Below are 22451 nucleotides of genomic sequence, written 5' to 3'. Positions count from 1 at the left end.
ATGAATCTTTTACAGCTTCAGCACTGGAAAATAACAGTCTTATGCAAATGAAACAAAACCAAGCAAAATTAGTTGCTTTAGCTCTTCGCTGAAATCTGACCTACTTATGCACAGATGTACTGTCTGATCAGGCTGCAAGCAGAGGTGCGCAGATGCATCTGGAATTTTCTGGCTCCAAATTATATCCTAAAAGTAGATGTTTTAAACCTATGCTCATATGCAAATCTGAGTTCACATTCAGCACATAGTAGCTTTTCTGCCTCTGTCATGGTCTGTTGCCCTGTGTGCCTTATCAGATGAGTTCCATATGGCCAGGGATTACTCATGTTAAACAGTCTAGAAAAAGTCTGCTGTGTAAGGCTGGAGTCGGGGAACATTTATTAGGCAGCAGTAAAATTTTATGTTCAGGGTGGTAAAAGAATTCAGTTTGCTGCAGTATCTCATTTTATTCAGATGTGATTCTAGTCTACTGTAGAATATTCTTGATAACGTAAAGCTGATACTAGAGCCAGTCCTTGAAATTTTATTTCTCCCACCTGAGCTAATAGCAAGCTAACCATAACCAAGGCATTCTCTGTGAAGAGAAATCAAATGAAAGAAACAGTAACTTTCGAACATTTTCTGTTACCGACTAAAACTACGATAACTGGAGTATATCTCTTTTTATTCAACTGTGCAGTAACAGCAAGAAATTGTATATGTCTACGTACATGCACGTTTCCCCTCAAAACTCAAAAGCAAATTTTCTGAAGATTCACTTGTACGTAATTCAGAGATGATTTTTCCTCTGCTGCTAAAGTTCCTGGCTGACACTTCATTTTCCTGCCTGAGACTTCCAGACAGGAGGCTAAGCTGAAGATCATGACTAGCCATTTCAGTCTAGGAATCTCTAGCTTTTCTGGCACTTACACACCACTTGTGCTGTGATGTGTGTGCATCAGTGTTTCAAGTTGACTGCTACTTTAACACCAACTCAGAAACTAGCAGTGTATACATTTAGTGTATTGTGCTTTTAAAATCTTCAGCTTTTGGTGGATTTCTGTAAAATGCTGATATCAACATTGATACTGTCTTGTATTGTTGAAAAGGGCCGAGACAGCACATTTAAATCTAAAGATATATCTCAGTTACTGTCTAGATGTATTCTATTTGTTGGTTTGATGTTTCTTAACATTATTTCCTTTTTTTTTTTTTTTTTTTTTTCCCAAGTCTCTGTGACTTGTTTAGTTTTGTCCTCGGAATCCATCTCTTCCCTCTCAGTTTTCTGGACTAGATACAACTGGAATTATTGGTGTGGCTTCCCTATAAGCAGGTATGGTTGGAAATCTTATACCAGGGAGCTAATTAGAATCATTTGAAGTGTGTTCAAGCCAGCCAAGTATTTCAGCTCTTCTGAGTCACAGCAAGATTTGTTTTTGAAGATTTATCACTAAATGGGTATTAACTGCTCCTTGTGCCGCCAAAGCTTGGTCACTTGATGGGCTTAATAGTCTGCTGGAAAGAGCTGGGTGTCTTTCCAAGACTCTGCCCATCAGATAAATGTATTTGTCCATTTATGTCCTTTTCCCAAGTTTGAGTAATAACATGGAAATGCAAAGAGGGACTGCTGGACGCTGGGTCACGTAATACCTTTCTATAAAGGGATATTTCATTCAGCACTGGAAAGCAATTTATCTTCAAAAATTATGTTCAGGTGTCATTTGGTACATGTTTGGGATGATTTAGTCTTACCGCTTCCATAAGTACTCACTAGTATAGTCTGAAGCTCTACTACTTGGCAACAGTAGCTGCAGCTTGCCTTGGTTTGCAGATTTCTTCACTCTTCCCTTCTGCTATCATCTCACATCACTTTTTTTCAATGTCTTCTTAGATAAGCTATCAGCAAGTTCCAGGGCCGTATAGGAAACATGACGGGCTTGCAAATTATGTCTTATCTTGTGTAGATGTACTCTTGTGACACCACAGAGTACACAGGATAAGACCTTTCTGTGTACCTCAGAGACCAGCAGTTTCTGCTGAAAATACAAGTCTGAAAAAAATGAAAGGATTCAAGTACTTTGTAGAAATGACTCATGCCCAGTTTGAAGTCAGGGAATCTTTCATGCGTCAGGCATGGCAAATCTCTGCTGCCATCACAGCACTCCTACAGCGTGTCTAATCATGGGTGACCGGGCTTGGGCTAAATGGACTCTCTCACATCAGAATTAATAACCTGGATTCAGAGGAAAGGCCTGGAAGTTTCCTAATAGCAAGGGATGTGGGTGTGGGTTCTGTCTTGCAGGGTGGAGGCTGTACTGAAGGGAGGACCCCACTAGGAATGTCCCCTTAGTATCTGCCAGCATGCCATGGGGAGAAGGCCTGGGGCTGTCAGGGCAGTATGGCACCTCCCTCCACAGGCAGCCCCAGCGAGGAGAGCGGGGTTGGGTTGAGGATGGTGGCCGCCTTTTTTATTTTTTTTATTTCTGAAATCAAGAAAGAATTTGAAATACAACAATGCATTTCCTTGACAAACTTTTATTCTCTTCAGATAAATGGCTCAGATAAATGGCAAGGGTTATTTTAAGGTCTTTTCTCATAAGGTGCTGTGATGCCTTCATCATTGCTGTTGGCAAGCAGCAATGTTACAGGAAAGACCATTGTGTCCATACCCATTTATTTACTCATTGGAGATGACCTGTGATGGGAGAAAATCTTTTACTACCTTTTTAAGAATGAATTTGAAAAGGGTGAATCTTCTCCTTCAGTAACTACAGATTGGAAGAAAACATCAGATATATTTTGGGTCAAAAAAAAAAGTACTTATAGTCCTTCTCCAAAAGCTGCTGAGTTCACACAGTAAAAAACTCTGTAAATCATTCCATGTTCTCTAGACGGTGTAAGAGTGATTGTTTCTTCAGCCTTCTGTAAAACTAGTGTAACATCCTTGACTTCAGTGGAATTACAGTTGATTTGTATAGGTTAATTGAAATTGAAAACAGTTGTATAGGTATATGTAAGTATTACTAATGATGGGGTGCATGCTTAATATTTTTTTCTTCAGATAAAGTTCCCTCTTAAAGTGTCACTTTAGGAATCAGTGAAATTTGATGGGCTATAAAAAATTGATTTGCCATGGTGTGTACGTTACAAGGATTTATTGTAATTGAATAAAAGTACTCACTACAGTATATTGTAATGCATATTGGTTTTGGTGGTGGTGTGTTTGTTTTTGTTTTTTTTAACATTAAAATAGTTTTTTTTTTTTTGACAGCAAGTGCATCTCTGTCATAGCAATAATAAAATTTAGGACTGGTTATGATATTTCAGAAAGTTTTATAAATCTGGAATGATTCTACTTGAGTTGATGGAATTACCTGAGGTTAACAGAAATTTAAATATTGATTTGCTTTACATTTAAAACAGTGAAGCTGAGATTACTCTAATTTCAATGAGTATGAAATTTACTTTAGTCAGGTGTGCAATACATTTTTGTGATTGATATATTTATACTTAAAATGGCTATAAAAAGTCCACATGTACCTACTGGAATTTTAAATTTCTTTTCTAGGTTAAGATATATCAGTTAAGATTTTCTTAGATAATATTTACACAGACTTTGCTAGCAGAGCACAAGACTACTTTTTTCATGCTTCAAGCTGGTGAAAACACATGGCATAGAACCAAAGTAAATATACCTAGCATTTATATGGGCTTATTAGCTCAGGTGTAGTTAATGCTGATCACATCCCCATAACAATCAGTCAAAGCAGACAAGCATAATTGACCTGTTCAAAGCATGGCAAACAGAGACCAGATCTAGGAAAGCTTAAATCCCTGCATCAAGTTATTACATTATATCAAGTATTAAAACGAACCACATACAGCCCCATGACAACCTTTTGATTTTCAGCACCAGATACTTCAGAGTGTTACACTGAGCTCTAGGTAAACCAAAGGCATCTATTTAGCTTTTATTCCTGTATATCTCCCTAGTAATTTCAGTTGGCTCAGAACTCACTTATGTTGGAAAATAGTTTACCTCTAGAGTGTTTGTGGCTTACATAATTCAGAATATCTCATACAACTGAAAGCTGATTAGATACAGCGATCACTGAAAAATTTTTGCAGACTCTCTGTAAACTGATTGCAAACACATTTTATCACTCTGACTTCTTTCCAGAAAACAAACTGTTCTGAGCTACTAAGGGATCCTACTGTTATATCCTTTTTTTTTTTTTTTTTTCCTCCAACAAAGTTAATGTGAATTAGAGATACACAAGAACTAAATACCACAGGGAATTAATATATATATATATATATTCTATTTTGTCAGCTACTACTGGAAGGCCTGAGTTGCTTCATAAAGATTTTTATTAAATATTTCTGCCTTGAATATTGTCTATACAGTGCTTAGCAACTGGCCAAAATAGAGATGTGTATGGTCTTGATAGGCTTAATTCAGAGTTCAGCACAGTATAAATCTAGGGGCAGTTTGATTAAACTTGATGATATGCCATTTGTGTAGAGCTGGCAAAATGGCAAGCTCTACAGAAGCTATAATTCTATAGAAGTTATAATTTACCTAGTTAATTTTAGGCACTTTGTTTGTTTGTTTGTTTTTTCTCAGAAACAGTATATTCAAATTATCATGGTTTTGAAGCATAAATTGTTGTAATGCTACTGTTGTAAATTACGCTCAATCTGTAGTTGAATGACTAGTGTAGTTCTTCCAAGTTTGTCTTTTTCTCCCAAGTGACTGTTTAACTATAGAATAGTAAGTACCAGATGTCTCAATAGCAGGCCTTGAATGAGAAGTGTCAGTTAAGCTCAGCTAAAACCAATACTTTAATATCAGTGCATATTGACATTATAGTCACAAGTCTGTGTTACTTGTTCTTCTCCTTACCCCTTCCTTACCCCTTTCTTACCCCTTCCCTTCCCTAAAATCTGAAATTTGCATTTGCTTTAAAACTACAAGACTGAAAAAGTCATTTGCAACAACAACAAAAAAAGCAATTGATTTTTTTTTTTTTAATTTACCTGAATGATATGAAGCACATAAACTCTTAGATTTTATGTATTTTACTCTTAAGCTTCTATGTGGGCCTGTGTTTTTACTTAGATCTTTTGGGAACGGTTTGTGATATAAGTAGTACTTTAGTTTTTTAATAACCTAGTTTGAGTTTTACTTTGTTATTAATGCTATGTTAACAAATTATTACAGACTTATTTATACACACATACATTAGTACTCTATCAGTCTGTTACTACTTATATTAAACCACATACTTACACTTAGTTTCAGAAAGTGTTTTTTCTCAAGATTACTTTTTTTTTTTTTTTTGGGTTGTAAATCAAGTCACTTGCAATCTGCAGAGATAGTTGGATGTATCAGCAAAAATCTTTTTCCTTTTGTGTCTATGTAATCTCAGAACTACAGAAGCCTGTAACTGATAAAGCAAGGGAAAAAAAAAATTTGCTCAGAGTTTAGAAAGTGGGGGGTAGGACCTAGAGATGTGTTGTGGTCTATTGCCCAGGAAGAATGTGCACAGTATACTAGGTTAGCAACTTTTCAACTCTTTGGTTTATTGTTCAAAGCTGTCCTTCAGTTTTGCAGTATATCAAACAGATAATCATTATATTTTGCACTTGGTATGTTCTATATATGGCAAATGCAAATTTTTGCACCTAGGGTGGACTAATCCCCTCTGGTAGGATAAGGTGAGAACTTGACTTACCGGGAAGCTGCTCCAGCTAAAAGCTGAAACCTGGAGGTCCTGATGGACAGTCAACTGAACAGGAATTAGTAGTGCACTCTGACACTGGCCTGTACCAACAGGAGCATGGCTGCTAGATTGAGGTAAGCGATTATTCCCCTTAGTGAGTTCTTGTTAGACCATAAGGATATTAATGAGTCCAGTTTTTCTTTGCTCCCCATCCAAATACATGCCCTGCCTTGAACAGAAAGTTGGAATAGAGGTCTAACTGAGCTCCCTGCTAACCTAAATGATTCTGTAATTATGTTCTTTTAAAAATGTACAAAATCCTACAGTAGTTTCCTGTGGCAAGTTGACTGTTTCATTAACGTATTTTTCCTCGCTCAAATCAGATGAAAATAATGTTTTTGTTGGTTCTTTACTGACTGGCTTCCTAAAAACACAGGACTAAGTATCTAGAATGAGTTGTATTCTATTATGTGATGTTTGTTCATTGTGTTCTTTGGATATTGCAGATACTGACCTAATTCTCTTAAATCTTAAGACAGTCTTAAAGATTTGGCCATATTATGGGCAGAATAATGGTTCAGTACTTAAGAACCACTGATCAGAAGCAGCAGTATTGGTTGTGTTTGTTGTTTTTATTGTTGTTATTTTTTTACAAGGGTTGTATTTTTTTTTGCATTGTATTGTAGTTTTGTATTGTTTTTATTGTAGTTTTGCATTGTAGTTGTATTTTTTTGTATTTGTATTTTTTTTTACAATCTGTTGTGATTTAGAACCACAAAAATCAATAGAGATGCCTTATGCTGTTTTTCAGTGACCCCTGAGAGGTGTGGAACCATGGTGATGAATTGCAGAAGTGTCTTCAGAGAAAAGTGACTAACAAGGTATTTTTGAAGATCTCTTTATCCGGGATAAAAATAATAATAATAAAAAAAAATCCTAATCCCAAAGGCCCTGGAAAATTCATGTTACGGTTTTGAAATTCATCTTCTCTGACCTTTCTACTTCAGATGTGATTGATCACTTGAATTGAATAAGGAATATTTTACCTTGATACCTCACCTTTTATGTTTAAAATATTACAAAGCACTTCATAAAGCTGTAAATTAAATACTAATACTGCACTAAATGTGTAAGTAAATGTATCAGCAATTGTGCACTCATCTGTGGCTTATGCTCAGCTATGCACTTTAGAATTTCCTTTATTAAGAGGAATGCTCAAAAATTCATGCCCTAACCTTTGAAAGGAGTGCTTCGTATTACCACTGGAACAGCATAGATTTTAGAGACAGAGACTGTCTTGGTCCAAATGTACCTTTGAAAAGTAAAGTATGACTCTACAACTCTGTATGTTTTGGTCACAAAGCAAATGTTTGCACATGCAGCTGTCCATAAGGTTAGACAAAACAGCTGGCACAAGCAGGAAGATACTAAGAACCACACACTTGCATTATTTTCAGACTATGTTAAAGTGTGTTTTCTCCCTGTAGTCCCAAAGCCTGCCCCCTACCTATTCTGTTATGAAAGTAATTTAGGGTTTTAATTATTTAAAGAGACTAGGCCTATTAGAGCTGTGACCCAGACATAACTTACATAAATACACCCTGCTTCGTCATTTTACCTTCAAAGGGAAAAAAAAAAAAAAATCTTTTTTTTTTTTTTGGATCAGCTGAATCAGTCTCTAGAGATGTTTGTTTTGTTGATTTTTTCTTTGTTTTGTTTGTTTGTTTGTTTTCTCCACAGAGTATAGAGTGAAACCACAATAACTAATTTCAAACTTCGTGCTTTAAGTTAATTGGTACAATGGACAATGATTGACTAGATATAGGTACAAAGCTTGTTGATGAAATTGGTTTTTGCAGGCATTGTGGCCTAGTCACGTCCTCTCTTGTATCTCATATGATGGTGAGGTTGTAAGACCCATTACAGTCTAGAGAAGATAGCTGCAGTGAATGCCTTGTGTGTTTGGTTTTTTTTGTTTGTTTGTTTGGTTGGTTTTGGTTATTCTCATCATCCTTTCCATTGTGCTTGTTGAAATGACCCAATCAGGTGAATTTGGGAACCTAGAAGATTGCTCTTCCTCTGTCTCTGGTACGTCTGTGGTGGTGGTCTCTAGGGCCCAGCTTCCTCCTACTCAAGCTCAGTTTCCTGGTCTCTCCAGTAGTAAGGCTGAGCTTCATAATCCTGATAGGCAGATTATAGAATAGTTTGGTTTGGAAGGGACCTTGAAGATCATCTAATTCCAACTATATATAAAATACATACATAATACATATATATCATGCACACACATGTTCTAACGTGGGCTGAATTTGCTAAACATGGTCTGGTTAGATTGATTTTTCAATACAGTGCTTATCACAGTAATTATTAACAGCACATAAAGTCATTGGAAAACATGTCATGAAACAGTTTATGAAGACTCAGGGATGCATTCTGCCCTGTTTATTTTCATCCTTATATATGTTATATTTTCTATACACAGTTATGTTCTTGTTTGAGGTATATGACTTTTACCTATAGAAGTTGACATGAAAATTATAGAAAGCAGATAGTTTTATAGTAAATACTGGAGTAGCCGATGGACATTGATCTTTATCTATTATCTCTATAATCTGCCTTGATTAATCTTTCTTTTACCTACCCAAGCAAAATATTAAATTTACTAGTATCTTTGAGGCCATCCAGATAAGTCTATCAAAACTTTCAACTCACATCTGACTTAGGTACAAAGGTTAAGTTCAGCCTCAGGCCCACTGTTCTGCCACTGTTGCAGGGTAGAGTCTGAATGACTGAATCCACACATGCAAACAATGAGAGAAAAAATATTTCAGGGGATACTAAAAGCAGATCGCAGATGAAATCTTCCATGTTATTCCACATGGCTTGGGTCCACAGTGCTACAGTAATGGCAGCTTCACAGTAGCAGGGGAAAATACAAAATAAAATAATTGGAAATTAAAGCACATTCTGCAGAGTAAAATAAGAGTAAATAAAGTTTAAGAAGTGGCCAGGCCTTTTCTTAAAGCAAAATGTTTGAACAGCATTGTAGCTTAGGGAGTCATGGTCTCTGCTGAGCATCCTCTGGTGGTTGTTTATACAGAGAGCTGGACGCAGCTTGTTCCTGCTGAATCAAATTTATCCTTCTCTCCCTACCAGCAAGGGAGCTGCAGCTGTGGCTTGAGCTCTGGTTTTAGCTGTGCAAGACCCATCACCTGAGAGGGCAGAACATGAATCCTCATGTTGCAGGCTTAATTTTTGAAGCCAAGAATTTTACAAGGTTCTAAGAGGAACTGGAAATTTATATCAGTATTCAGGCCATCGTTGCACTTCAAGATTTAAGATGGAAGATTAATCCATAGTTCCCATGGGGGTCATATGCAGACTTCTGAAGCACTTGAGCTACCGTCACCTTCATACACAGGGTATAGGGTTCAATGAACCCAGACTTTGATGCAGTACAACAATTATATATTCCTAACTCTTCCCTAAGGAATCAAGGTGGCTCACTGTGACCCTTAAAGTGAGTCAGTCTCGCTTGTAGATTATATCCTCGTCTGAAACCATCCTATATAATTAATGAGATTACTACAGGGCAACAATTAAGTGTCTTTTGCATGCTTAGATTGCAGAAGCATGACAGAACAGCTCTAGGGGCCTACTCTATAGAAAAATAACTCAAGTCCTCAGGCTGGTCAGAGGCTGTTCCACAACCACACAAGTGTTTGGGAGAAGAAGAAACAGAAAATTTACTCTGTAGCTGCAATAAGCAACTATTTCCAGCCCCGACAATTGCATTTTAAAAGAGACGTGTTAGTACAGGCTCAAATGTTTCTGTTCCATTAAAATCACAGTTAGGGTCCTGCATGTTTATAAAGCTGCACATTTGAAAGTTGACAGCATTTTGCCCTTTAAAATAAATAAATAAATAATTTAGAACTGGTACAGCATTATAATCTTTAGAATGCTATTATGGAAACATGAATAATGTAATTGAGAAGGTTAGCTATCTGCTTTCTGAGTATCTGTCAGTGATGCAGCAACAGCAATGTAAAAGTGATACACAGGGATGTCTGCAATGGTTTGAAGAGAAAGCTTGTGCTTTTTTTGAAGAAAAATGTTCCATTTTCAGTTTGTTTTTAATAGACATGTAGAATATGTATTTTGTAAATATTATAAAGACGACTATAATGTGATGTTGTGTAATTTGCATCCTATTTTATAGAGTTTTAGCACAAGTTCTTGTGCAACATGAAAACTGAAAATCAGCATTTTTGTGATGTAGGATAATTTTATTGAAATGTGAGTATTTAGATGATATAAAATGTTAGAAAGAGTAGTTTGAAACTCAGACACTAACTACATATACTTCCAGAGCATCAGCTGTGACATAAACTCTAAGCTAATGTATGAGACTTGAATTGTCACCTCATGAAGAAGGGAAACATGAGAGGGCAAGATAACTTCAAAAATCAGAAGAGTCTATCAGATAGTCAGCACCTACAGAAGCACTGTTCTACTGGATTTATTAACAAGCTTTTTGAAAATGACAGAAATACCACCTTTTAATGTTGCAAATAACAAGTAAATCTATCTTTACAGGGACAAAACATTTTCATTATAGTGCAGAAAACAAAACCTTCCTACAAACTGACAGGAAGCAAGGAAAAGTAAATAACTGCTTAGAGACATGCAGCAGAAAAATAAATTTTAACAAGGTCAGTACAGAATTCATATCGTGCTGTAAACGCCACAACAAAATACTGCAGATGCACTGCTGACTGCCAGGGGTACAGCAGTCACAGCTGCCCTAAACACTTATTTACAATGTAGAAACTTCTGTAAGTGTTCAGTGAGTGATAATGAGGCTCCATTTTTATCAAAGGGATTCAAAACTTATATCAAAGAGAATGTCGTTAGGCACTGGAGCAACAGTAGAGGAAACAAGCCAACTGTGAGTGCAGAAGATAGAAATCAAACCACACAAAGCAATTTGGCTTGCTCAGCTGGGGTAGAAACACTTCAGGAGGGAAAACGGTGAAATTCTTTTTAGCTGGCTGATGGAAGTGCTCTGCACACAATCTGACTACAGAGATCAGCTCCTCAAAAGGAGCACTTACCTGTTGTAATGTTGTTACAAAGCAATCAAGAGAGGGATTTTGTCACTTAACTCTTTCAGGGCCTCATGAGAAATACCAAATTTACCTTCTGCAGGGAGCTGCCCTTGTGAGCAAAGGCAGAGACCTGGGTGCCCAAGAGTGTAATTTGTAGCTCTGCTGCAGCCTTGCCGAGTGGATTCAAAGAAAGTTCTTGCAGGACAAGCAGGTACTTGCCCAGTGCCACAAGGGAAGTGATTGAAGCAGGCAGGATCTGACCAGTGCATGTGTGTCCTGAGGCTTCAAAGACTGCTGGGGGTGGGGGGGGGGGGTGGGGGGGGAAGGGTTGGAGGCAGGGGAAATTATCTAACAAGCCTTTATTATGTAAAGCAAAGAAAAGGCAGTGAAGGGATTGTGTAGTGAACCAAAATGTTATTTTGCCTATGCATGATGGAGTTCATTTAAGGTTGATATAAATACAACAAGCTAACTCTTCCTTGTTATGGGATGTTTGGCTGTTCATGTTTAATACTCCTTTAATGCAGCGTTTTGTTTGCATAAACTCTGTTGGTTCCTTTTCTTTATTTCTGCTACAGATAAAAAATACCACCAATCTTCTTTAACCCACTTCACTATTGAAGAATGGGGAGGTCAATCATGCTGAAAATTAGACAATATGCTTGTATATAATTAGCTGACAGATAGCAAAACTACTCCTTGACAGTGTAAATCAAGCAAGGAAATTAATCCACTGTGGTATGCCTTTGCATGCATAGAATCATAGAACGACTTGTGTTGGAAGGGACCTTAAAGATCATCCAACTCCAACACCCCTGCCATAGGCACGGACACCTCCCACTAGACCAGGTTGCTCAAAGCCCCATCCAACCTAGTCTTGAACACCTCCAGGGAGGGGCAGCCGCAGCTTCTCTGGGTAACCTGTTCCAGTGCCTCACTACCCATATAGTGAAGAATTTCCTCATAACGTCTAGTCTAAATCTATCCTCTTTTAGTTTAAGACCATTTCCCCTTGTCCTATCATTATCTACACGAGTAAGGAGTCCTTCTCCATCTTTTTTATAAGACCCCTTTAAGTATTGAAAGGTCACAATGAGGTCTTCCTGGAGCCTTCTCTTCTCCAGGCTGAACAGCCCTGGCTCTCTCGGCCTTTCTTCATACGAGAGGTGCTCCAGCCTCTTGATCATCTTTGTGTCCCTCCTCTGGAGCCGCTCTAATAGATCATCATCCTTCTTGTGCTGGGTGCCCCACACATGTACATACTACTCCAGATGGGACCTCACAAGGGCAGAGCAGAGGGGGACAATGACCTCCCTTGACCAAGAGGTCACACCTCTTGATGCAGCCCAGGATGCAGTTGTCCTTCTGTGCTGGAAGTGCACACTGCTGGCTCGTGTCAAGCCTTTCATCTGCCAGAACCCCCAAGTCTCTCTGCAGGGCTGCTCTCAATGAGTTCTTCTCGCAGTCTGTGCTCATGTCTGGGATTGCCTCGACCCAGGTGCAACACCTTGCATTTGGACTTGTTGAGCCTCATGCAGTTCACATGGGGCCACTTCTCCAGGCTGTGCATGTCCCTTTGGATGGCATCTCTTCCTTCCATTGTATCAACCGCAATACTCAGCTTGGTGTCATCTGCAAACTTGCTGAGGGTACACTCAGTGCCATCGTCTACATCACTGATGAAGATATTGAAAAGCACCAGTCCCAAGAGAGACCCCTGAGGGTCACGACTCGTTATTGGCCTCCGCCTGGACATAGAACCATCGAACACTACTCTCTGGATGCAGCCAGATCAAATCCATCACTTTCCAATTTAGAGATCAGGATGTCATGTAGGACCGTGTCAAAGGCCTTGTAGAAATCCAAGTAGATGACGTCAGCTGGTCTTTCTGTGTCGACTGATGCAGTCACTCCATCAGAGAAGGCCACCAGACTAGTCAGGCGCGATTTACACTTGGTGAAGCTACGCTGTCTGCCCCAGACCACCTCCTTGTCCTGCATGTGCATTAAAATTGCCTCCAGGAGGATTTGTTCTGTGATGTTCCCAGGCACAGAGGTGAAGCTCCCTAGTCTGTAGTTCCCCAGATCTTCCTTTATACCCTTTTTAAAAATGGGAGTGATGTTTCCCTTTTTCCAGTCACCAGAAAAGACCCCAAGCAAGAGTGTCTTACAAATTTTGCTATAAGCATCAGCATTCCCATTCTATACAAAATATTGGATTAAAATTAAGGATTAGGAACACATTATTTAATATGAATGAGTGTCCTGGTTTCAGTTAGGACAGAGTTAATTTTCCTCCTAGTAGCTGGTAGGGTGCTATGTTTTGGATTAGGATGAGAAGAGTGCTGATAACATGCTGATGTTTTAATTGTTGCAGAGCAGTGCTTACACCAAGCCAAGGACTTTTCAGCTTCTCGCTCTGTCCTGCCAGCGAGCAGGCTAGGGGTGCAGCAGGAGCTGGGAGGGGACAGACCCAGGACAGCTGACCCAAACTGGCCAAAGGGGTATTCCATACCATCTGACGTCATGCTAAACAATATATAGGGGTGGCTGGCCGGGATGGGGGGCCGGCTGCTCGGGGATAGGCTGGGCATCGGTCAGTGGGTGGTGAGCAATTGCATTGTGCATCACTTGTTTCATACATTGTTATTATTATTATTATTATTATCCTGTTTTGATAAACTGTCTTTATCTCAACTCACAGGCTTCACTTCCCCGTTTCTCTCCCCCACCCCAGAGAGGGAGGGGGGAGGGTGAGCGAACGGCTGTGTGGTGTTTAGCTGCCAGCCGGGTTAAACCACAACAATGAGAAACTCACAGATTCATTATTAAGATTCATAAACCCTATCTTTACCATTTCTGTAGTTTATTTATGTAGTTCCATGGTAGTCAGGCAATCATTTTTTAAGGCTGACAGTTAAGAAGTGAGAAAATTTGTGTGAGGCTCTGGAGCTGCAGAGGAGTAAACACTTACAGTAGAAGTATCACAGAGAGCAACATATACAGTCTTCAGGGGGAAAACCACACCAATCCCTAATAACTGATGGAAAGTTTGGGCTGACTCAGGCATCAGTGCCAGTAGAGACTGATGGTTGTTTCTGCCTGGGTTTCACTAGAAGTCAGGACTCACCATACATAGGAAGACTAATCAACAAGATTCCTACCTAGTGAGATGTGTGAAATGGAACGAAACATACCAAGTGCACGTGGCTATGCATTTCCCTTTATTTTCCTTAAAAAAAAAAAAAAAAAGGAAATTCCTTTGATTTCATCATGTAAATAATATTCCTTATGCATGCTTCTAGATGCTAGTCTCTTTATCTCTGAGGTGCAGGCCATTGAGTCAGTTTTAAGTTTAGCTCATTTCTCAATTCAGTTGCATGAAACAAATTGATTGTGATTACACTGCACAGTTTACTTCACAGATTTACTAGTAACGTGCCCATAATTGCCATACTGTCTACAGAAATGAAATGAAGCAAATAGAATTTTTAAAATACTGAAGTCCCAAATGAGCTAAACCTGTAGTAGGTTATGAAATTAAACGTAGGATGGAAGTCACTAGGCAAAATAGCTACCTCGAGCTACTCTCTCTGTAGTCACTCTAAAATGTGATTCACTCTAAGGGAAATGTTTAGAAGAGGTCAGTATGAACAGTATTTTAAAAGTTCAACTCTACTGACTGTTTAAGTAGTATTTTTCATTTTTATTGCCTATCAGTATGTCAGCCACCTAGTTTCATGAGAGAAGGGAAGTAGTGAACCTGGAAGAAATATTTAAAGTGAGAGTTCTCATTTAACTATGGCCTCTGACTGACTTTGGTCAGAAAAGCCATTTGTATGCAAAGGGTATAACAGTCATTGGGTAAGGAGCATTATGCTGTACTGTGTAGAAGAGAGAAACTGGTAAGAAATTGAAGTTTTGAAAGCAAAGAGGCTAGAATTGGGGAGAGGCTTTCAAAGGTAAAGATGGCAAGCTTAAAAGTGCTGTAATAAGAAAAATCCCACGGGAAAGTTTTAAAATTTGGTGAAAAGGGAACAAAAAGGTGGAATGGAAAGTCTTAAGTCATACTATTATGCTTATATTTATTATATTTATTATTATTATTTATATTTATGTTTATATTTATTATGTTTATATTAATATTGGCAGGGGAGGGGGGAGAATAAGTTTAGAGTGGTTATTGGAATTCATATCAGAAATCACATTTAAATCCTAGACTGGGTAGGGAGTGTGTTTTGCTTCCTTAGAGAGGAATTCAAACATAGTGAATTAGGTTATTCTTAAATAAAAATGAAAGAAATCACAGTCTAGTTTTCTCAACTCCATAAATAGTAGCACTATGTACAGTTTCTTGCAGAGTAGCAAATTTTGAATATTTCATTGAGTCTCATTTTTATTTCTCTAAAAATATGCTGAAAGGTAATGGCCCAGTCCTACCTTTCTAAAATACTTTAAATTATGGGCTGTGTCCTTTTAGATGATTATTCTTGAGGCTACTGTTGTAAGGTATGCATTCAGCTCTAGCAAGACCAGCTTAAGAGCTTTTCACTTTGCAGCCTTCCCCTTCCCACTGAAATTGATACCCCTATAAGCTAAATCAGTGCAGTTCTCCCTATGACACTTTCTACACAAGAACTTCTCACTCATTTTACTGAGTATTATCTAGCGTACATCAAACTAACTGGGAAAACACAGTATCTGGGAAAAAGAATTAAAAAAAAAATAAAGTGGTTAGAAGTCTTTTAAATAAAATTTGCCACCAGAGAAACATTCACAAGAAATTTCAGCCTAGGATCCCCTGTGCACTCAGAGTTCCTATTGACTCTGAGAGTAGTCTGTTGATGAATAAGTAATGTGGTGTCAGAAGATATCTTGTGTGGAGTTTTTTTTTGTTAAGTAACTTCAAGGGGCGTGCATTCCAAAGGTGCTGTAAGATTTGTGTTAAAGGCAGGTATATATTTTTTCTGGGAAAGAAAAAAAAAAAGTCATGGTATTTAGTTTGGTTTTGTTTATTTCTTAAAATGGAACACATCTGATCTTTGAAATTGCACATATTTGGTTTTTATTTTGAAAATTAAATGTTTTTCCCCTCTACCTCAGCCAGTGAACTGAAAAATCAGTTTTCATGTTACTTATATCCAGATGTGATTGACTGTTCATGAATCCTTTCTACATAGAGAACTAGATAGTTAAAGGGCAGCATAGAACAACAGTGTATGGTAGAAAAGAAAAACATATACATTGTTGCATACCGATGCTTGTTTTAAAATTAGTCCATTTTATCTGCTTCATTACATGTATTGTGCTTAGCAGATAATTGTTCAACTGTCTGAACACAGTCACACTTGTTATTAACACAATTTAAATTGGAATTAACCTTGTTCCAGCCCATAGTCTTTTATAAAGAATGATCTTCATGTCTGTAGACTAATTGCACTGAGAAAGTTCACTGCAAAGACATAATTAATAGTCCATAATGTTTGGGAAGGTGACATTTCCTACTTTCTTTGAACTCTCAGTTTGGTATTTGAAAGCCAGTATAAGGTACCAAATCTAGGATATTTAATCTGGAGTGGTGTCTAGTTGGTAGTTAACTGAAACTGCTTCCTTTCCCCTAACAGCAATAAAACCGGAAGGACTAATTACCCCTTTTTATAGGTGCAATTTGAACTTAAAACTCTGGAGAGGGCATGAGTAGTAAACTACTGTTATAGACGATTTCACCATCTGCACCTTAAAATTGTGACTATGGAAATAGCAATGGAATATACACAGCTTTTAGCACAGAAATAACCAAAACTTTTTTTGTTGTTTTGTTTTGTTTTAACGGGCAGATTGCTAGGAGAAGGCAGTAATTTGGTAGTGTTTTCAGATTCACTTTAGAATCACTTCCTTTAAATAAATACATATTCAATTTAATCCATCATTAGTACTTAATTGAAACTCATTCATCTAAAGATGATGATGTATTGATATTTTTTTGAGTTTAATGAACCTCAATGCGTTAATGTAGTTTTTGTTTCAGCCCATCTGAAGACAGAAGCCTTAGGAGTTTCCTCTAGCAAAAATGGCAGCCATCACTTTTTTTAGATCTAGCAGAACTTATTACTACATTTTTTTGCTATGAATAGGCAGGAGTTATTAACTTCAGTATAATCCCTTAGGCTTAATGTTTTTTATCACCGTTACTTTACTGTTGTGAATTTCTGAGTGCTTATGTATTTCCATAGTCCTTTACATAAAGGAGAAACTATTAAATTTACGTATGTTTTTTATAGATCTATTGTTTTGCTAGGCTGGAGATGTCAGAACAAATCTCACATTTTGTGAATGCCAGATGAAGAGTTTTCTGCTTTCACCCTCTTACCACTCTTTCTCACCCTGTCTTGCACATTTTGGATGGGGTGAATTTCTGTGTATTCATTATTTTCAAAACAATTTCTAGCTCTCACTCATAGATTTTGTTGTGCCATTTGGCTGCATAATGCTGCCCAGGGATTAGCCACATCATAAGCACTGCCTGAAGCAGTGCATGCTTTGACACCACACACTGTGGTTGTGGCCTCCTGGCTGTATAGCAGAAATGTGAATTGTGTTAGGGCGTAGAAGAACTTCCTGTCCTGAATTGGAGGTGCTTAAAAAGTAGCACGTCTTCACACAGTATTTTTCCTCTTCAGTCTTTTTTTCCAGTTTTTGTCATTTCACCTTAAATGAAGAGACAACCCAGAACTGTATCAAAAGAGAAAAGTCAGAATTTTTCACCATTTCTTCTGACATAAACTGTTGGAGATTTAGGGAGGAGACTTGTTTTGCTTTTGTTTTTTGGGGCAAAAGATCTCTGAAATTTAAGAAAAAAAATGTAATAGCTGTAATGTCTTAGAGGATTAAAAAAAAAAAAAAAAAAAAAAAAAAGTAGTACCCCACAACGGCTAAGGAGCTTCACTTTGCTCTCAAAGTGTGTGGGTGGCACTATTTTATGCCATCTATTGACTTAATACATAGTTTGAGAAATTCTGATTACGTGATTTCTCTCAAGCATTACTAGAAATACAGTTAAGTTTTAAAAGGATTTTAAACTTTGTCAGTAGTAGCTTGCAAACTGAAAGACACACTCTTGCTTTTTGAGATATGTACAAACAAAATATTCAAAACAAATTTTTCAGAAAGAAAATAAGGTTTACTGCTAGTTCAGGATAAACTTCAGAACAGACAAAATGCAACTTGATTTTAAACTATTTCTGCAAAGCAGTTTGGTTGATTTCTGAGAGAGAGAATTTCATGAAGTTATACATCTAAAATTGTAGTTCTTGCTGTCGATATAGTTGGCTCCATCATGAATCTCTTTAATGCACATTGCAATTTTTATATAGGCTTATATATATATATGTTTTATATGAAAGCCACATAGATGTAATGTTAGATGGTTTGAAAACAACATGACAATTGTGAATTTGTCTAGAATGCCTCAAGTACATACCTGAGGATTCATTTTGTTCTTTTGAAAAGAAATCTCACTGTCCTGCCTCTCAAAGGTCAGCAAATGTAAAGTCCATTTTGTACTTTGGTGTTTGAATCTCTAGACCAGTCAGCCTAAATACATGGTGTCTTACAACTCCATGTAGTGACCATAATGTACAAACATATATCAAAGAATCTGTGAAAAGCAGAAGAAAAAAAAATCCTCAGCGAACTTTCAGAATGCTTGAAAAACTTCTTAGAGTAATCTAGTGTTAGAATAACATCTTTAGATTTATTTCTTTAACTTGCTTTGGTTTTGCTTTGTTAAACATAAAATGCACAATCGCAGTAAGTGTGTCATTTTGTTTACAAGAATTTATTATAGACCCATTAATCCATTCTTTGTGACTTTACTATGATCAATAAGTTCTGACATTCTCTGAGTGCGGACAACTGTACTGTCTCAAAATTTATTAGAGGACAGGCCGTCTAAGGATAAGATATGTTTGTGAACAGTAAAACCAGATGAAAAAAACAGTAAAACCAACAGGAAGTCTTGGCAAAATTGTGTGAATTATTTGGGACTTGACTATGGAGAAATCTTTTCAGTTAATAAGCACCATTCTTTTTTAAAATTCATTTGAAAGAGATCAAATGTGAAATTTGGAGTCGGCCCCATTTTTCAGCTGGACAATCTACAAAAAAAAAGTCAGAAATATTTTTCTAGTGGATTTTAAAAAACATCACAAACATTCCTAAACCAGAAGGCAAAATTTTGTTAAATTCAGAAAGAAAATAACTGTCAAAATGTCACTCCCTAAATTGTTATATTTCATCAGAATTTGACAGAGCTGAGGACAGTAAGTGACAGCTGAAAACGTGGCACTGGGCCTAAAATACTAGAGATGGTAAATTTTTCCAGGCCTGGTAATGTTCTTTTCTCTTTTCTGTTGCATGTCCAGATGTTCCAATTTATTTCTAACATCGGTCCCAGGACAAAGCTGGATTTCTGATGATTTACATTTCCTCAGAGCACTCTGCGTGCCAGTACTGTAAGCTGATGCTTCCTGCCATGAACCATAGTTGTAATGTCAGGAAGCAGGAATAGAAAGTAGAGATGGAAGACAAAGAGCAGTTTGTCAGAAACTTTGGCCTGAACTACATTTTTGTCCTCACACACACAAAATCTGGGTATTGAGAAGATTCTCTTATGCAGGCTCTCAAAACAGCATGGAAGGAGATTTAGGAGCCTGTTGGGTATAATTCTCTACTTTTCTGAATGTTTATTTTGAGGTTTTGGGTCTGTAAGAGCAAGAATGAATTGAAATTGCAACAGTCTTGGCTGGACATTGGATTTGTTATGTGTGAGGGAACATAAGATTCCCCTTAGTCAAACACAGACTCATTGGCATAGCTCCAGCTCACGTCATCTCTACGGTATCTCATTTGACTAACCATCATTGAGCTTGCTCAGTGGGAAGACTTCACCTCTACAAATCCATTGTCAGAGATGGTGAGAAGGCAATGATCCTTTACAAAAGCTGTTTCTGAGAACTGCCTGGCTTCTCCTGTCAGAGGTCAAGGAAATACCGGGGGTGTCATAGATGTCTGTGGTAGAGGAGCAGTACCCTGGGACTTTCAGTGGAGGAACTGGAAGAGAGCACCTAGGACAGACATGGGAAGGGATCACTGGGATATTTGGAGAGGAAGGATCAGCTGAGAAAGTGGAAAGTAAAAAATATGACCTTTCTAGTAAAGGCCCAGATGCCTTTATATGATGTATATATGAAGTATAACATATTTTCAAAAATTAAGGAGCACACAGTTAGTGAACAGGATTGTTTGAAAAGCAGTTAATCAGAAATTCTAGAGAAATTATCTTGTTTAAATAAAACTTTGGAACCTTAGATTCTAATCCCAAATGACCAGGGTGACTATAGGGTGGATATAGTTTATTACCCTATTTTTAATGTGTACTTCATAAGATTTTTAAGGGACAAAAAAGATTTTTTTTCCTCTACATGAAAAGGCATGTTTTCAACAAACCTTCTAGTTAGTGCTATAAATATTTTAGTGTCATAAATATTTTAGCAGTCAGTGACAGTATTGGCAAGCATGCTACCAGACATCTGATTAAATACATCTTACTGAAGAAAGCTAGGTCATCTCAACTGAAATTATGGACAGGGAAGTTCTTGCCTAAATGACTTCCCTAATTGAAATTGTGCTTGAAATTGTTAAAATGATGTATTTTGATTTTTTTTTTCTCTAAGCATGTTCATTTTTTGTTTCAGAGAACATCTGAAACCAGTTTTGTGAAGTGTACATATTGAAATATATCAATAATTTGAATGCCTTACAAATAAATACAGAAATGTGTTTTTCCATATTCTGTAGTTATCAGAAAAATAAGAGTGATTTAAAAAAAAAAAAAAAAAGCTAAATGTTTCAGCTTTCACTCCTGAAAGCGGTGTTTCACCATGCCTGGAAGTCTTTAAAAGATGTTTAGATGTAGAGCTTAGTGATATGGTTTAGTGGAGGACTTGTTAGTGTTAGGTCAGAGGTTGGACTAGGTGATCTTGGAGGTCTCTTCCAACCTAGACAATTCTGTGATTCTGTGATAATCACATCAGTGTGTTGAAACCTTGCTTTTAGAAGCATTTAGCATATGTAGACAATAATAACAGTAATAATAATTCTATAATCATGCTTGCACCATACTTGCACCACAAGAAATTTTAAACTTGCTGGTAGATGAATTTGTTGTAGGCTCTGTGTTATAAGAAATAGTGAATAATTGCTCCCTTTTCACCTTTTCTGTACAAATCAGAATTTTTGTTTATTTTCATAATACATTTTCTCATCCCTTTTGTAAACTTGAGAATCTTGGTGTATTTTGTTCTTCATTGTATGGAAGCATCTCCTAAATATTTTTTTGGACCATTTCTGGTTGTACCATGCCCTTTGAGAGGTAGTAAGTTTTGGGGCTGTAGAACTGCCAGTTCTTTTTACCAGTTCAGTTTCTACTACACTATCTATACTGTACCACAGTGAATACTTTAGGATTTGTTATTTTCCTTTTCTAATAATTGCTAACTTTCTACTAGCTTCTTCAACTGCACTGAGCACTAGCCTTTTTTGAAATAGCTACATAAGGTTAAACTTGTTTTCCAGTTAAGGAAAGGGAATTTTGAAAAAGGTATTTTGGTAGTAAAAATGAAGCTTACTTTGTTGTAAAATAAGTATATACAAAATTATAATAAGAACTATTATTTATACATAATACTTCTTGCTCTGAAAATCCATGCTGCACATTGGTAGCTAGAAATTTATGGGAGATTTTGAATGCATTTATAGAAATGTAATACTTAGATCAATACCTAGAAGTTTCTCTGTTTCACTCCACTGACAAGCTGTCCCAATGGTTTTGCAATCTCATGATTGGGATCCTATTTGTGAAGATAACACTTTATATGCTATTATATTTTCCAGATATATGTATATTCACATCTGTACACAGATGTCCAAATATAATGTTCAGATTCAGATATTGCTTTTTGGAGCCATTATATAAAAAGTGGTAGTATTTTGTACTCTTAAGTGGTTCTGTTTCGGAGAATCATGTTTTTTTTATGATGAAAGAAATAATCCCTTTCTATATTTTTGCCTTTTTATTTCCATTGCCTTCACATGATGGCTGGATTATGTATTTGGAAAGCAGTTTTGACTTGTATGAGTTTAATAAATTGAGATTTTAATGTATTAAAAATACTGATAATTGCAGAACTAATTAGTCTAAGACTCCTTTAGATATAGATAAGGCTTTAAAATCTCTGAAAGAGTCAAAAATACTAGGAAGAAATAAAAACAAATAAACAAAGAACCTGTTTGTATAATAAGGATATGCTAAATACCTTAAAAATCTATGTATGTCTTTGGATGAATAACTGAGGGATGTGCTTCAGAATGAGTCTCTGTTCCCTTTTGAGGCTATTATAGTTGATTGTAGCTCCAGCCATGTCTTGTCTTCTCTCATGCCTGTAAGGGAGAGTGCAAGTAGAACTGTTGTATTTGAGTTTGCTACTGAATTTGGGGTTGTGCTTAAAAGCTCCAAACAGCAGAACACTGTGTATAGAAGATTGTGCAGTGTATAACTTAAGCAGTTTGCAATGGT

The 22451-nt window shown here is 37.1% G+C and overlaps 1 long non-coding RNA gene across 3 annotated transcripts in view; it reads left to right on the top strand.

The window, feature by feature from the left end:
* Positions 1-22451, top strand: part of LOC308181501 — a 46873-nt gene that overhangs the window by 5261 nt on the left and 19161 nt on the right. The window contains exons 3-6 of one of the 3 annotated variants that reach the window (XR_013941479.1): positions 1210-1312; positions 5672-5839; positions 6517-6586; positions 8862-10902. This is a non-coding gene — a long non-coding RNA (uncharacterized lncRNA). The other 2 variants (XR_013941480.1, XR_013941478.1) reach the window with 2 other exon arrangements.

Source organism: Anser brachyrhynchus, assembly GCF_964034855.1.
Source record: "Anser brachyrhynchus genome assembly, chromosome: 1".
Taxonomy (NCBI): domain Eukaryota; kingdom Metazoa; phylum Chordata; class Aves; order Anseriformes; family Anatidae; genus Anser; species Anser brachyrhynchus.
The sequence above is the reverse complement of the archived record's forward strand: the minus strand, read 5'-3'. Positions and strand labels throughout refer to the sequence as shown.